The sequence below is a fragment of the Toxorhynchites rutilus genome, chromosome 1, assembly GCF_029784135.1.
Source record: "Toxorhynchites rutilus septentrionalis strain SRP chromosome 1, ASM2978413v1, whole genome shotgun sequence".
In the NCBI taxonomy this organism is placed as follows: Eukaryota; Metazoa; Arthropoda; class Insecta; order Diptera; family Culicidae; genus Toxorhynchites; species Toxorhynchites rutilus.
The window spans coordinates 94,156,876-94,171,752 of record NC_073744.1 but is presented as its reverse complement, the minus strand read 5'-3'; the positions used below and the strand labels follow the sequence as shown (position 1 = coordinate 94,171,752).

Below are 14,877 nucleotides of genomic sequence, written 5' to 3'. Positions count from 1 at the left end.
CTGACGAAGCCGCATTGCCTGGTAATGGACGACGAAACCTACGTCAAAGCGGACTTTCGTCAGCTGCCGGGCCTGTTGTTCTTCTCCGCAGAGGACAAATTCAGCGATCCGGAGGAGATTCGCAAGCAGAAACTATCCAAGTTTGCCAAAAAGTACATGGTGTGGCAAGCGATCTGCTCTTGCGGAAAGCGGAGCGCCCCCTTCGTGATGACCGGCATGGTAAACGGGCAGGTTTACCTTAAGGAGTGCCTACAGAAGCGCTTACTACCACTATTGAAGCAGCACGAGGGCCCGCCCATCTTCTGGCCGGATCTCGCTTCGTGCCACTATTCAAAGGACGTGTTGGAGTGGTACGAAGCCAACGGGGTCACCTTCGTGCCAAAGGAAATGAACCCGCCCAACGCGCCGGAGCTTCGCCCAATAGAGAAATATTGGGCGATTATGAAGCAGGCCCTCCGGAAGAACCCAAAAGTTGTCAAATCGGAGGCGGACTTCAAGAGAAAATGGATTTCTGTTCAAAAAAAACTACAACCTGACGTTGTACAGAACCTTATGGACGGGGTAAAGAGGAAGGTGCGAGCATACGGGCTTGGACTCAAAGTATGAATAAAAAGAAAATGCCAAAAGTTGTTTAATAGTTTTTATTTTACTGTCTCAAATTTTCAAATTTTTTTCAAAATTAAGTCTACTGGCCGAATTTCTACAGCGTTTTTTCCGTGATGCAATTTGATGTGACACACCCTTTATTCGGTTCGCTCTATGTGGTGGTTCTACACACCTGGCCTGTTGTTTCCATGTATTCAGCGCGGTTATTTAAACCCGCTTAGCGCGATTCTTGGATCCGCTCGCGGGACAAGAAGCTCTTGCAACAAGAGCCACATCAATTACTTTGTATCACTTGTGTTTGGGTTGCTGTAGACCTAACCTCACTTTGAGCACCAAAACTTTCACAAAAACAAAAAATAACACACGCTTCTATAAGCAGTTGAAAATGATCCCTATCCCCAGCAAAGTGTTGATTTTTTTGTTCGCCAATTACGTTGCAGTTGTAGAAAAGAAAAGAAAAAAAAACTGCAACCCCTGGCAGGATCGCCATTGTGTGGATTCGATTTATCACTGGGGAAAGGGATCACGAAACCCGGTTAGTTTCAGCACGTCTTACCTGCTTGACGGTTGAAGAGTCGAAGGCAGGAAATAGCGTGGGTCGCCACCGAGAAGTCGACACTGACGTTGACGGCCAACACGTAGGGTTCCCGTCTATAGTCAGCACATGCCACCCTGCCTTGAGTACTTCAGTCCGTACCACACAGTACGTATCGCGTATATCTTTCGGTCTATCCGAATCACCGCGATCGGAACATATTTCGTGCTCGTTCAGAAAGTCAACGAGCTCAATGGCTTCGCTCTTGAGCGAGCAAGCGTTCCAGTTAGTTATACGTAAGAAGTTACGGTCCATACTTGGAGACGACATTCAATGTCTTGCATGTGCGTTGAATCCTGATGACCTCGGAGACTAGCAGAACGAGCTCCTTATCATTCAAAGGTGCGCCCTCGGCGGTCGTGCCGGATGTTACACGTGAGTACGACAGACCCGGGACCGGATCTGAATATACAATGCCCTCTTCGGACAAGCACTGCTGGTGGGTTTGTGACCGGCTCCGCAGTTTGCGCAGACAGGGACACCGTCCTTCATGTGTTCACATGCATCAGCGTCGTGGGTTTTGCAGCAATTAACGTAGCGGGATGCCATGCCCAAATATGAAACAACTGTGGACCTATTTTAGCGATCCCACACAACTGCGATATGGAACATCTACCGGATATTCTGGAGGTCCTTCAGGCATGTCGGGTTCTTGGCGAAATGGACGAAATAAAGTTGGTCACCGTACGTCTGGGTCTGGTCGTGCCGCTTCATTTTATAAATTTGAACTGGCTTTTCTCGAGTTCAGCCGATAACTCTTTGGAGTCCATATCGTGGAAACCGCGGAGCACCACCTTGAGCGGTTATTCAGCTTCGATGTCGTGAGAGAATTACTCACAATTCAGCTGTTTTAGTATCTCCAGCACGGCCTTGTAGTGACTCATAGCAGGGACCATCAACTTGAAGCCCCCCCCACTACGGCGGATGGTGCACCTCAAACTTCTCGATAAAAAAGGCAATTCGAGCATGAAGCCCCTCCAGGAAGCCTTTCACATAGATCGGCGGCAGTTTCTGCTTTTTTCCAATTTCGGTTCGTCACCATTCTCGAGAACAGCATACCGATTGTTCGCCAGCTGCTTCTTAGCCGACGGATCAGGAGATTCGCCCGATAGTTCGGCAACGTTTGTAGACCGGGAGTGCTTCCCGTTGCTGCTACCACTTGCGCCAGGGCGCGTTTTGCCTGCGGCTTGATTCATAGGGACGTCGACGTCCAGCGCGAGAGAACTAACTCTTTTAGTTTTCTTTTCTTTCTACTAGATACACGAGCAAGTTAAAACACGTCGTTACTGCTTAACACAACAGCAGAAAATAATCCTTGTTACTGAACTACTGTCTGTATCCCGGAAAGTCTCAGTAGCAAGAGACCCCTCGAACTGTGTCTCAGGATTGGCTTACTACTGGGTAATTGGAGGGGCTTCGCGGATCAAATAAAAGATTTTCTCACCTTCTTTTACCTTTTTTTATTCATCTTACAATTCTGGTTTTTGGCGAGCAGTTCCTTGGTGGCGAGAGGGTAGTGGGTCAGAAGCGGGCTGATATCTGGTCTTCAAAAGTGGGTCTTCTATTTTGTCCGTCATTCTCTAAAGTCCACGGCCAGTCGTCACGTGGAAGGTTGACCTGTGACCGGCGTCTTCCCTCTTTGACACAATCGACAGACCCAGGACGATACCGGAAAGACACTGCCGAGAGGGGCCCTCCTTTATGGTTATGGCCAACCTAACCAGAGGGTGAATCGCTCCTTAACGATTGGGCGTAGCTCGGTCCCGCTAGCCAAGGTGTGCGATGGTCAACCACGAGGTTCGTTGATCCAAACTCTCGACCGAACTTGGGACAAACGTCCGTTACACACCACGCCTGGTTTCAAAAAGCCCCGAGCTTCATGGCGGATGCTCTCAACAGCATTTTTTCATTGTTCCACTCTATTGTGCCTCCATCATATTGCTGACCCTCTCTTTATAAAATCTTCTGCTATACCGACTCGCCATTTCGCCTTCTTTTTACATACATTCATACACATTAATTCGATTTATTCCCTACTTCAAAACGTTAAAAAGGTGACAATTCTTAAACACACAAAATTAAAATAAAAACCTAACGCTTCTGTAACAAACGGTTACACTATGCTCCACCTCGGAGAATAAATGATTAGGCTAGCTTAATCATTTATTAGTCCTACAAGAATCGATTATTACAATCACTGAATAAAAAGACATTTACTAAAATACAGCTTACAATAATAATAATTTAAATCGTTCCCGTAGCAGTTAATTAATTTTCAAAAACAATTTACGACACATACACACAACAAGTTAAAATCATCAACAACTAAAAGCTAAATTTCCTATCAAATTTGCCATAATCGCATGATTGAGTTCAGCCCTGATGCAGTGCACAATAATTTCACCAGTGGTGAGTTTCTACTACTTCTAGTGTTTCCTCTAGACACCTTGTATATTGACCTTGTCTCTATTGTTTCCAAGACCATCAATTTCCCTATAACATTGACCGCGTGAACACGGTTACTATTGTTCTACTGTGTAATTTAAAGTGTTTAATTCATTTGCAAGATAAGACCGATTAGTTTAGTTTAAATAAGGAACAAACAAGTGAGTTTTTGTGCTAATAAACTATTGTGTAATCAAATATAGTATTGAGTTGTTCGAAACAGGTGATTTCTAGGTCTATTCAACCAGTTGGCCACCTGATTATACAAGGAATGGCACTAGAAACAAGCGTGATTCGAGAGTAGATTGGTATATACAATTTCAATTTTAGTATCGGTAAGTATTCTTACAATTTTAATTATAGGGAAAAGAGTCTAAATAATGAGCTACAAGGTTAAGGTTCATTTACTCTTTTCTTTTTTTCTTTCTATAATTTCACTATTGTTTCTTTTCATCTTATTTTTCTTGGATATGACGTCACTGATTTCTCCCATTTTCTGTTTCAGGCATGGATGCTGTATGAGATCCATTTAACCATAAAATGCATTTGAGGCTTCTATACTGACTTCAACCCCTCATTCCTATGAGAGTATACTCAGTAGGTCACGCTTCTTTTGGACATTGATGACCTCCATGCAATGCATGCATCTCGACTATGACCTAAAGTCTAGTCAATAATTAATGACTTAAAGTTGAGTCAATAATCTATAGAAAGGTTTGATAATTTATAACAAAAATCTAAAATTCCTAATATTTGTTTATTTTTAGGCGCCTGACTTTGCCTGTTGCAACGGCCGAATATCATTGGCGGCAAAAATGCCTAAATTTTTCCCCTTCTCATCCTGGAGCTCATAGGAACTACTGCCTCTTCTGGAAATAATAGTGCAAGGGATAAAAAGCGGACCATATTTGGCATTATAGTGGCCGCTCGCAGAGGACAGCTTAAAATTCTTCTTCAACACTTTTTGGCCGACCTGGTAAGTTGGCGCAAAATTTTTATATCGCAAATTATATATCTTTCTACATTTTTCCCCACTTTTCTGTAGACTATTTCTTACTTTTTTAAAAATATCTCCATTAATTTGTTCCCTTAATTCTTCTCTGGTCTCATGAGAAAGGTCACCTTCTCTTTCTAGCCGATGTTCCTCGCCCTTAACTACCTTTTCATGACCGTAAAGGATACGATAGGGAGTGAAACCTGTCGCAGAATGTACCGTTGTGTTGAGGACCTCCTCAACTTCCGCAATTCTTGTGTCCCACAATCGTTGATCTGCTTGCATATAGATTCGGAGGCAAGCATTTATCGTTCTGTTGATTCGTTCAACCGGATTAGCCTGACTATGATGTCGGGAATTGGGCCAGTGACGAATCCCTCTTCGCTTCAATAATGCTTGAAACTCTTTTCCTGTGAAGGTAGTAGAATTATCACTAATAATTACATCCGGGGCTCCATAACGTCTTATCCACTGGTTCTCTAAAATCTGACAGACCCATTTGGCTTCAATTTTTTTCGTTGGCACTAGCACAACCCATGTTGAGAATAGATCCAAGATAACCATCAGATGGCGACTGCCACATTTGCTTCTAGGAAGGCTCTGAATGAAATCTAGAGCTACAATCTGAAACGGCTTATCTGCAAGTCGCTGCTGACCCATTGTTGGCATTAGTGACTGCGAACAGGGCTTGCACTGTTTACAAATAAGACAATTCTGAACATGTCGTTTGATATCTGAAGCCATTCCCGGCCAGAAATATTTCATTTTAATTTTATGAATGCTTTTTTCATACCCTGGATGTAAGGAATCATCATGTTCTTGTTCCAGAATAGTTTTTTTTAAGACATTCTGGAACACAACGTTTCCATTCGAAACGGTAATCCAAGCCTTCAGTGGGGGTGGATACAAATTTAAAAAGCTTGTTATTTTCAATTTTAAAATCAGCAAACAGATCAGGGTTTCGCTGTACTTTATAAAACTGTTTTGCATACCATTCGTTATTCTCAACAGCTTCCATCGTTTCCACTGCTCTGGATAACGCATCAGCTACCACATTTTCCCTTCCTTTTCTATGTTGTATCAGCATATCATACTGTTGCAACATTATACTCCAACGACTTAATTTCGAGGACGGCTTCCATTTGGTATTCATTATAAAGGATAACGCAGATGAATCTGTGATCAGAGTGAACCTCTTCACCTCAACATAAGGTCGAAATTTTTCAATCGCTTCCAATGCAGCTATTCCTTCTTTTTCCGCAGCTTTCCATGCTCGTTGAGGTGTGGTCAGCTTTCTGGAAAAATAAGCTATCACATGTTCTTTGCCCTCATGCTCTTGAGTCAGTATGCCAGCTATTGCTGTGTCGCTGGCATCTGTTTGAATTTTGAATTCAAGCTCGAAATTCGGGTTAGCTAAAATGGGGGCGGTAATAAGTTTTTCCTTCAAGGAGTTGAACGTTTCTTCAGCTGTGGTATTCCATGTAATAATTTTCGGTTTGCCTTTCAAGAGATCTGTTTATGGGGCCGTTAACTCGCTAAATCCATTAATGAATCTGCGGTAGTAGTTAACCATGCCTAAAAACCTTCTCAATGATTTCACAGAGGATGGTCTTTCAAAGTTCACAATGGCTTCTACTTTTTCTGGATTCGGCCTCACTCCATACTGAGAGAGAATAAAGCCCAAGTATGGAAGTTCAGGAACACAGAACTTCGACTTCCCTAAGTTAATGGACAAGTTCGCGGCATTCAACCTTTTTGCTACTTCTTTCAGTTTTTGTATGTGCTCTTCAAATGTGTTACTTGCTACAATAATGTCGTCCAAGTACACGAACACATTCGGTTCCAATTCGCCGTGTCCAAGAACTTGATCCATTTACCTCGAGAGAGTCGCTGGACTGTTCACTAGACCAAATGGTAGACGCGTGAACTGGAATAGACCCTTCCCGAAAATACGAAATGCGGTGTATTTACGTGACTCTGGGGCTAATGGTATCTGCCTGAATGCCTTGGACAAGTCTATCGTTGAAAGGTATTTTGCCGATTCCAACCTTCCCAGTATTCGATCCTGGTGAAGCAAGGGATATGCATCTCGTCTAGTCCTTTCATTCAATTTTCTCGCGTCCAAACACATTCTTACTTTGATACCATCTTCCACAGATTCATTATTTTTCTTAATAACTGGTACTATTAGCAAAGCCCAGTCGCTAGTCGACCTCTCGACAACACCCGATTTTAACCACTTTTCTAATTCCTCATTCACATATTTCTGAACTTCGGGCGACCAAGGATACGGATTCAATCGCACCGGGAGTACCTTTTCAAACCTTTCTTCTAGTTCAATCCTGTGTGTAATAAGGGGCGTAATGTCTAACTTTTCTCCTTCTGTGAAGGTCTTAAACTGAGTTTTCACTTCATCAAGTTGCTCCTGCTGTTCAATGGTTAAACAATTTTCGCTACCTTGACAACCGGACTCAGCTTGAATTGCCTCTACTTCCTGGTCACAGGATACATGAATCGTAGGTTCGATATTAAAAGTTTTCCAAAAGTTTATCCCTAAAATGAGCTGACGTTCCATTGATGGGGCTATCAGTGTTGTCACTATTCGAGTGTTACCTTCAAACGTGATGGGTGAATTGACATATCCTATTACTCCCATTTGATCTCCACCTGCTGTCGAGAGTTTAATTCTCGACGAGAAAATTTTCAAACGCAACTTTTTTAATAGTGCAATACTCCCAGATCCTAAGACGGACACCTGTGCGCCACTATCCAATAGCCCGATCAGTTCAATACCCATTACCCTTATTCTTGCAAACGGACGATTATCGCCTTCTAAATTAATCTGAAATTCGCCAACATCGTAATTGAATGGCATGAAAATTGTGGGAGGATTTTCATGCTTGGATCGACGACCTCCTACGTCGAACCTCGCTGGTTTTTTGCGCAAACAGGGCACCTTCCTTTAGTGAAATCATGGAATCCACAGACAGTACAGAAAATTTCTTTTTCCATCAAACAGTTCTTGTGATGATGATATTTCCCTCTGCAGTTGAAACATATCAATTTGTCTGGGATTTTATAATGTTCGACGCGGTTTTGCAAATTCGCTTGACTTGTTCCTTCTTGCGTTCTATCTTCGTTGGGTTTCTTCATAACATGTGATTGTACCGGCTGTTTTATTGGGTTCCAATTCGTTTTCGGAAAATCTCTCGATTTCCAAGACTTTTCTACGGGTTTAGATTTTTGAAACATAGGACTAGACAATTCGTTAACTTGTTTGTTCCTTGTTTCCCCTTCCCTACCCCGATACATCCACATGTTGGCTGAATCTAACTTTTTCCCCCATTGTTTCAAAGCAGGCAATGTTCTTACCCCTTTTATCACTAATGTATTTTTGTAGTCCGATCTGAGATTTCTAAAAATTATATCGAATTTTCTTTGCTCGATAGGAGGTATCGCCATGTAATCGAAAATCTCCATTATCGCATGGTAATAATCCATGAAAGTCTCAGATCTTCTCTGTCTCCGTTGGGCTGCCTGTTGCTCGTAATGAAAGTCCATATCTGGGGGCTGAAACTCTTGCTTAAGATCTACAACAAGTTCATTCCAGCTTCCAAATAACCTATTTCTCTTCCCCTCTATAAACCACATTCTGGCGTCACCGGAAAACAAATGAATCGCTTCTTTAAAAAGAGCCTTCTTGCTTATATTCTCGGCCTCTGCCATAAATTCAACTTCTACTATAAACTTGTTCAGCTTGTTCCCTTCATCTCTCCCATCGTATTTCATTCGCCAATCTGCTACAGACCGCGGTCTTCGCTTTGGAGCTTCCGACGTATCACTTTCAGTTTCAGAACTACTTCTGTCATCGCTACTTTTTTCATTATGTCTTCCATGCTTTTTCATGCTGTGTTTTTTTGGTTTCAAAATTTCGTCATGGTTACCCTTCTCATAATCATCCCTTTGTTTCCCTTCACTATTATTCTTAGATCTTTTGGATGACAACCCAACGATCGACGGCGCCAGTGGTTGTGTGGTTAGCGTAACAGCTTCACAATCCGATCGGCCTGGGTTCAATCCCAGCTGGCGTCGTTGGGATTTTCTGAGGCGAAAAATCTCTGGTTACGTCTTCCTTCGGACGGGAAGTAAAAGAAGTTGGCCCGGCTCATGAGTTGTTGAGTCTGATAGGTAGGAACAGGTGGAGTCGCCTCCCTGATGTCGGTGATTGGCACTAAAGTGGCGGAAATATGCCGACGTAAAACAAGCGAAGATAAAAAAAAAAACCCAACGATCTTCGAAGCCTCCCGCGTATTCAATTTAGCTTCAATAAAAGTATCAATATGTTCTATCAATTTTTTCAATATTTCATGCGATTCAATTGAGTTCTGATCAGCTCTCATATGAGGATTATTTCTTCTTCTGTGTTTTCTTGTATTCACTGGTGGATCTGGTTCTTCCTCTTCACTACTAACTTCTGAATTTTCATGTATTTCTGTATTATTATCATCCCGTTCTACGGTTTCTTCTCGTACACTCAAGTTATTCATCTGTTTCAAAATTCTTTCTTCTGTGAGTTTTCTAGCTTCAATGTCCGAAGACAAAAGCGAAAAGTTATCATTCAATAGCTTTAAAGCAGTTGCTTCTAAGCCTTCTGTATTGAAGTTCTTTTTCAGACGAATAACTCGAAAATACAAATGAATCAATCTCGTTTTGAACGGGGGCAAATCAACTCGTTTGGTTTTAATATTCTCTAATTTATATTGTATTTCGGCAATTTTTTCTTTTAATTTCAGATATTCATTCCCGAATTCTTCCTGAGAATTACACACAGTTAATTCAAACTCATTAGATTCCCTCTGTTCTTTCAGAATTGTTCGCAGTTTTCTTTTCTTCACATCACGGGATTCAGCTTCAGTGAATGGAACCTGACGCACTTGTAGCTCATGCTCAATTTCATCGACTAGCAAATGATCCACATTCATCGATCGATATTGCAGTAAACACACGGAATTCATTATAAAACTCAATTAGAACTTGATCAGCAATAGAATTAAATTAGAATGAAAATAATTTCAACACATTTATATAAAAATTCAAAATTATAGGACACTATTACGTCACAAACATTCACCAGCACAAAACATTTTCAAAAAAACGCGATTATATAAATTAATCAAAACTATGTATTATATACAATCACTAGTTTTAAGTCTGAATAGTTTTAGTTGTTGTTGTTAATTCAAATGGAGTTTGGCTGTTATGGGTTTCAATGGCTTTTCAGATTTTCAGCGATCAATTGTCGAATAATTTCTTCCTATTATGCTTTTGTGTCGGTCGGTTGTTCTTTGAACAAAATTTAACTGCTTTGTTCCGTGCTTTTTCACAATAGTTTTTCTTATGCACTTTCACGAACCGATTAAAATTCAGCAATTGTCTCTTAAGTTCTTTGAAAGTAATTACTCGACACTGATTGATGAAGAACAATGTCGGGAACTTGCACAATTGGATGAACTCCGATTGTGCACTTTCCCGCCGCCTGGAACTAAAATCGTTAGATTTTTATGTTACTCGATCCTCCAATTACCTTTCGTGTGTTATTGTTGGGCGCCAAATGTTACTGAACTACTGTCTGTATCCCGGAAAGTCTCAGTAGCAAGAGACCCCTCGAACTGTGTCTCAGGATCGGCTTACTACTGGGTAATTGGAGGGGCTTCGCGGATCAAATAAAAGATTTTCTCACCTTCTTTTACCTTTTTTTATTCATCTTACAATTCTGGTTTTTGGCGAGCAGTTCCTTGGTGGCGAGAGGGTAGTGGGTCAGAAGCGGGCTGATATCTGGTCTTCAAAAGTGGGTCTTCTATTTTGTCCGTCAGTCTCTAAAGTCCACGGCCAGTCGTCACGTGGAAGGTTGACCTGTGACCGGCGTCTTCCCTCTTTGACACAATCGACAGGCCCAGGACGATATCGGAAAGACACTGCCGAGAGGGGCCCTCCTTTATGGTTATGGCCAACCTAGCCAGAGGGTGAATCGCTCCTTAACGATTGGGCGTAGCTCGGTCCCTCTAGCGAAGGTGTGCGATGGTCAACCACGAGGTTCGTTGATCCAAACTCTCGACCGAACTTGGGACAAACGTCCGTTACACACCACGCCTGGTTTCAAAAAGCCCCGAGCTTCATGGCGGATGCTCTCAACAGCATTTTTTCATTTTTCCACTCTATTGTGCCTCCATCATATTGCTGACCCTCTCTTTATAAAATCTTCTGCTATACCGACTCGCCATTTCGCCTTCTTTTTACATACATTCATACACATTAATTCGATTTATTCCCTACTTGACATTTATGATTCCCTACTTCAAAACGTTAAAAAGGTGACAATTCTTAAACACACAAAATTAAAATAAAAACCTAACGCTTCTGTAATAAACGGTTACATCCTCTTGTCTGATGGGTTTCATCAATCTATTTATATACGTTGAGCTTGGGCTGGACGTTGAGACCTTTCATACGTCAGCTTCATAAAGGGTGCAGTTCTTCACGCATAGCAGTTCAACAGCGCCAAAAGTGGTGCGAGACCATCTACCAGTTCCTTTATCGCTGTCAGTTCCTCATCTCTGAAGCTTATCCTGTGTCTCGTTTTCAGATCAGGCAGCGATTTTTGAACTGAAGCTCGGAGTGATATTTCAAAGCGGCATAAAGACGAATATTATTTATGGTGTAAAATTGAAAACTACATTCAAGCGAAAGAGTATATTTTAATGTTATTTTTAATGTTAAGCCTGTGATTTCGACCGACTGAACGACACACTCACCAACATTGACTGGGACGGTATAATGAGCGACGGAACTGCGGATGAATTACTTTCGACTTTCTACGATACGTTGAATCAAGTAGTACTGAACAGTGGTTGAGGGCTCTACAAATTGGGAAGTGTGTATAATCTCTGATAGAATTCCCCTCAGTTCCCAACAGACGCCTAATAGTTGACGGTGAGCTTGCGGGGTAACGACCCTGGAAAAAGAGCTAGTTGTTCATAAAGTAACTTCAAAATTACAATTTCTATGGTACAGTCCAATATGAAACTAAATGCTCAACTCTTCTGGGACTTTGTAAGAACACGGAGATAATCTACCCGCATTCCATTCAATGTGAAATACGGGGAATCTGATGCAAGTTCGAATGCAGAAGCAGCGGAACTTTTCGCTACATTTTTTGAGAGTGTGTTCAGCAAAGTGTCGCCCGTTTGTCGTCGCAATTGCTTTGCTCACATACCATCATATGACATCACATTTCCAGTTCTTCAGTTCTCCTCTGAAGATGTGAAAAAAGAATTTGAGGATCTTGACACCAAGAAAGCATCGAGTGTGGATGGAATATCTCCCTTGCTTCTCAAGAACTGCTCTTCCACCTTGGCGGGGCCCATCGCTCTTATGTTCAACCGCTCTCTGCGCGACCGATCATTCCCGGCTGCATGGAAACGTGCCTGTATTGTGCCGATCCATAAATCCGGAAATTGCGTTTATGTCAGCAATTATCGTGGAATATCAATACTGAGTTGTTCGAGCAATGTCATCAAAAGTTAGTTCACAAGGTATTGTACAACGTGTAATCTTCGATCATCTCCGATAGCCAGCATGGCTTTATGATACATCGGAGTACCACGACCAACCTCATGTGTTACGTCACCGCTCTATCTTGTAAAATAGAGCTCAGGCGTCAAGTAGATTCGGTGTACATTGATTTCTCGAAGGCATTCGACACTGTTCCGCATATTACTGTTATCAACAAAATTAAGCACACGGGCTTTCCCGATTGGTTAATGGAGTGCTTATGGTCGTACTTGACGGATCGTTCCGCGTACGTAATAGTTAATTATACAAAATCTAGACCATCTAGTATCACGTCTGGCGTACCTCAGGGTAGCGTCCTTGGCCCTCTGATCTTCAACCTCTTTGTCAATGACCCGTCTTCACTGCTCTCTTCTTCTAAACTTTCTTTTGCCGACGATCTAAAATTTTATCGGTGCATCACCTCGCCCCTGGATCATGTCGCCTTGCAAGAAGATATAAACACAGTGCTGACATGGTGTGGCAATAACGGCATGCTGGTCAATAGTAAGAAGTGCAAGATCATATCCTTCAGTCGCCGTTACAACATTGTTTATCACGAATATTTTATTGAAGCGGACTCGCTTGACCGGGTCAAATCCATCTGTGATTTAGGAGTGACCATTGACGCCCAACTCAGGCTCAACGAACACGTAGGAATCACAACCGCTAAAGCTTTCGCTACTCTTGGATTTATCCGCCGGCACGCCTCCGATTTCACCGATATACATGCATTGAAGTCGATCTACTGTTCTTTGGTGCGCAGTATACTGGAGTATGCTGTTACTGTCTGGTGCCCATACTACACATCGCACATAATCAGTATTGAACGCATACAGAGGAAGTTCATACGGTTTACACTACGTCAACTTCCATGGAATGATCCTATCGATCTTCCGCCATAATCCGACCGTTGCCATCGCACATAATCAGTATTGAACGCATACAGAGGAAGTTCATACGGTTTACACTACGTCAACTTCCATGGAATGATCCTATCGATCTTCCGCCATATTCCGACCACCAGTTTGAGCCGTTCAAACTGGTGGTGATTTGTTTTTTTTTTTAAACCAATGAAAGCGAATGTAGACATTGCTCGAGGTTTTTGAGGAGGCAGTTCTAATATAATCCCGGTGTAGAAAAAATTAGAGGAATTCAGAGAGGAGCTTAATGCACTGAGACCATTAGTGCATCTTGGTTGGTAGAAAGTAAGTATTTCTTTCACGATACACATAACTTTCATAAGTAAATTTTATCATACTCTTTGAATTTCTTTCAACCGAATTTCCTACCTAAAAATTATTGTTTACTTCTAATAGCATACATTAGTACGTTATTTTTGGCAGCAATTTTCTTTTTTATTGCTATACTATGCCAAACTACACCACTTTCACTACAATAGATCAAACTAATGGTCGCAGTGGTCGCAATGCTCCTATAGAAGATTCCAAACTTTCTATACCATATGCTAAAGCTATCCTGCAAAACAATAATGATTTTATTTAAAATACAGGTTTGGATTGACATGAGGGGAACGTAAAGAAAACACTAGCACACAACAAACGAGAATTTAGAGTAACAGGTGGTGGCCGCAATACAATAAAGCTATTGACGCCGCTACAACAAGAAATCGACGCTAAAAGAGAATTACATGTTGCATTACATGAATGACAAAAATTGTTTTGATAAAAAAAAGTAAAATTCTTGCGTGACTCTTTACGGAATTCCATAGATCGCAGTCATGAAAATGCATGAACTTATCATTTTCTAATAATTATATTTTTTGTAAAGTAAATTGTTCCACGCTGTCGTTTTTATTACACATGCATGCGTGCCTTACGCCTATTAAGCTTTATTCTTTGAGGGAATATCAATTTACTCCAAAACATAACCATATTAACACTTTTGGAAATACATTTCCATAGCAGATGCCTCAAAAAAAGATTTGGCATCCTTTCTATGGTGCTTCGTGGAACATTTCGAACTTGTTTCAAAATATTTCATCACAACCGCTGACATTCGAGCTTGCTAACGAATCGAGCAGTTTTCCTCGATTTCTATAATTCCAGATTTTACTCGGTGTGATAGTGATAGTGATTGTATCGAATCCTCGATTCGATTTCTATAATAGGGCCCAAAGATTATTGTATAGATTACTAACCATTATTCAGTCTGTACGTCTAGGACAGCGGTACTCAACCTTTTTTTCAGATGGGCCACAAACACGTGGTAGTCATGGTGTCGCGGGCCGCTTGTGTCTAAGATACGACCGCATAGTTAACGTAGGAATTATGAATGCCGAAAAACAAACATTATAGTAATTCAAGAATGAAACTTTTTAGCACAAATATTTGGTAGCACTGAGGGCCGTTGAATGAATGCTCTCAGTGAGGGAGAGGTTTCATTGTTTGCGAATGTTTCGCAAACTTCCAGTTTCCACAGAAGAACACAGCACTCACTGCTGAAAATAGCTTTTTCACACCCGGCTTCAAATGCGTTGCACTTTGATGACATTTTAAACCCTGAAACAATGCTCGAATTCACGAAAAATTAATTGATCGATCGGAATGTCACCATTAAATCATACACGATTTATTAGTCATCTTGCTAGTGACCATTTGGCAGCGAC

General features: G+C 41.5%; 1 long non-coding RNA gene across 2 annotated transcripts; it reads left to right on the top strand.

Moving 5' to 3' along the window:
* Positions 1-507: 507 nt before the first annotated feature.
* On the top strand, positions 508-9,858 carry LOC129776297 (uncharacterized). Of its 2 annotated transcripts, none has more exons than XR_008743085.1 (5): positions 508-3,807; positions 3,850-3,981; positions 4,152-4,360; positions 4,414-4,622; positions 9,509-9,858. It is a non-coding gene; the product is annotated as an uncharacterized LOC129776297 (long non-coding RNA). The 2 variants fall into 2 exon arrangements; XR_008743083.1 differs by having other exon boundaries at positions 511-3,807; positions 3,870-3,981.
* Positions 9,859-14,877: the final 5,019 nt, after the last annotated feature.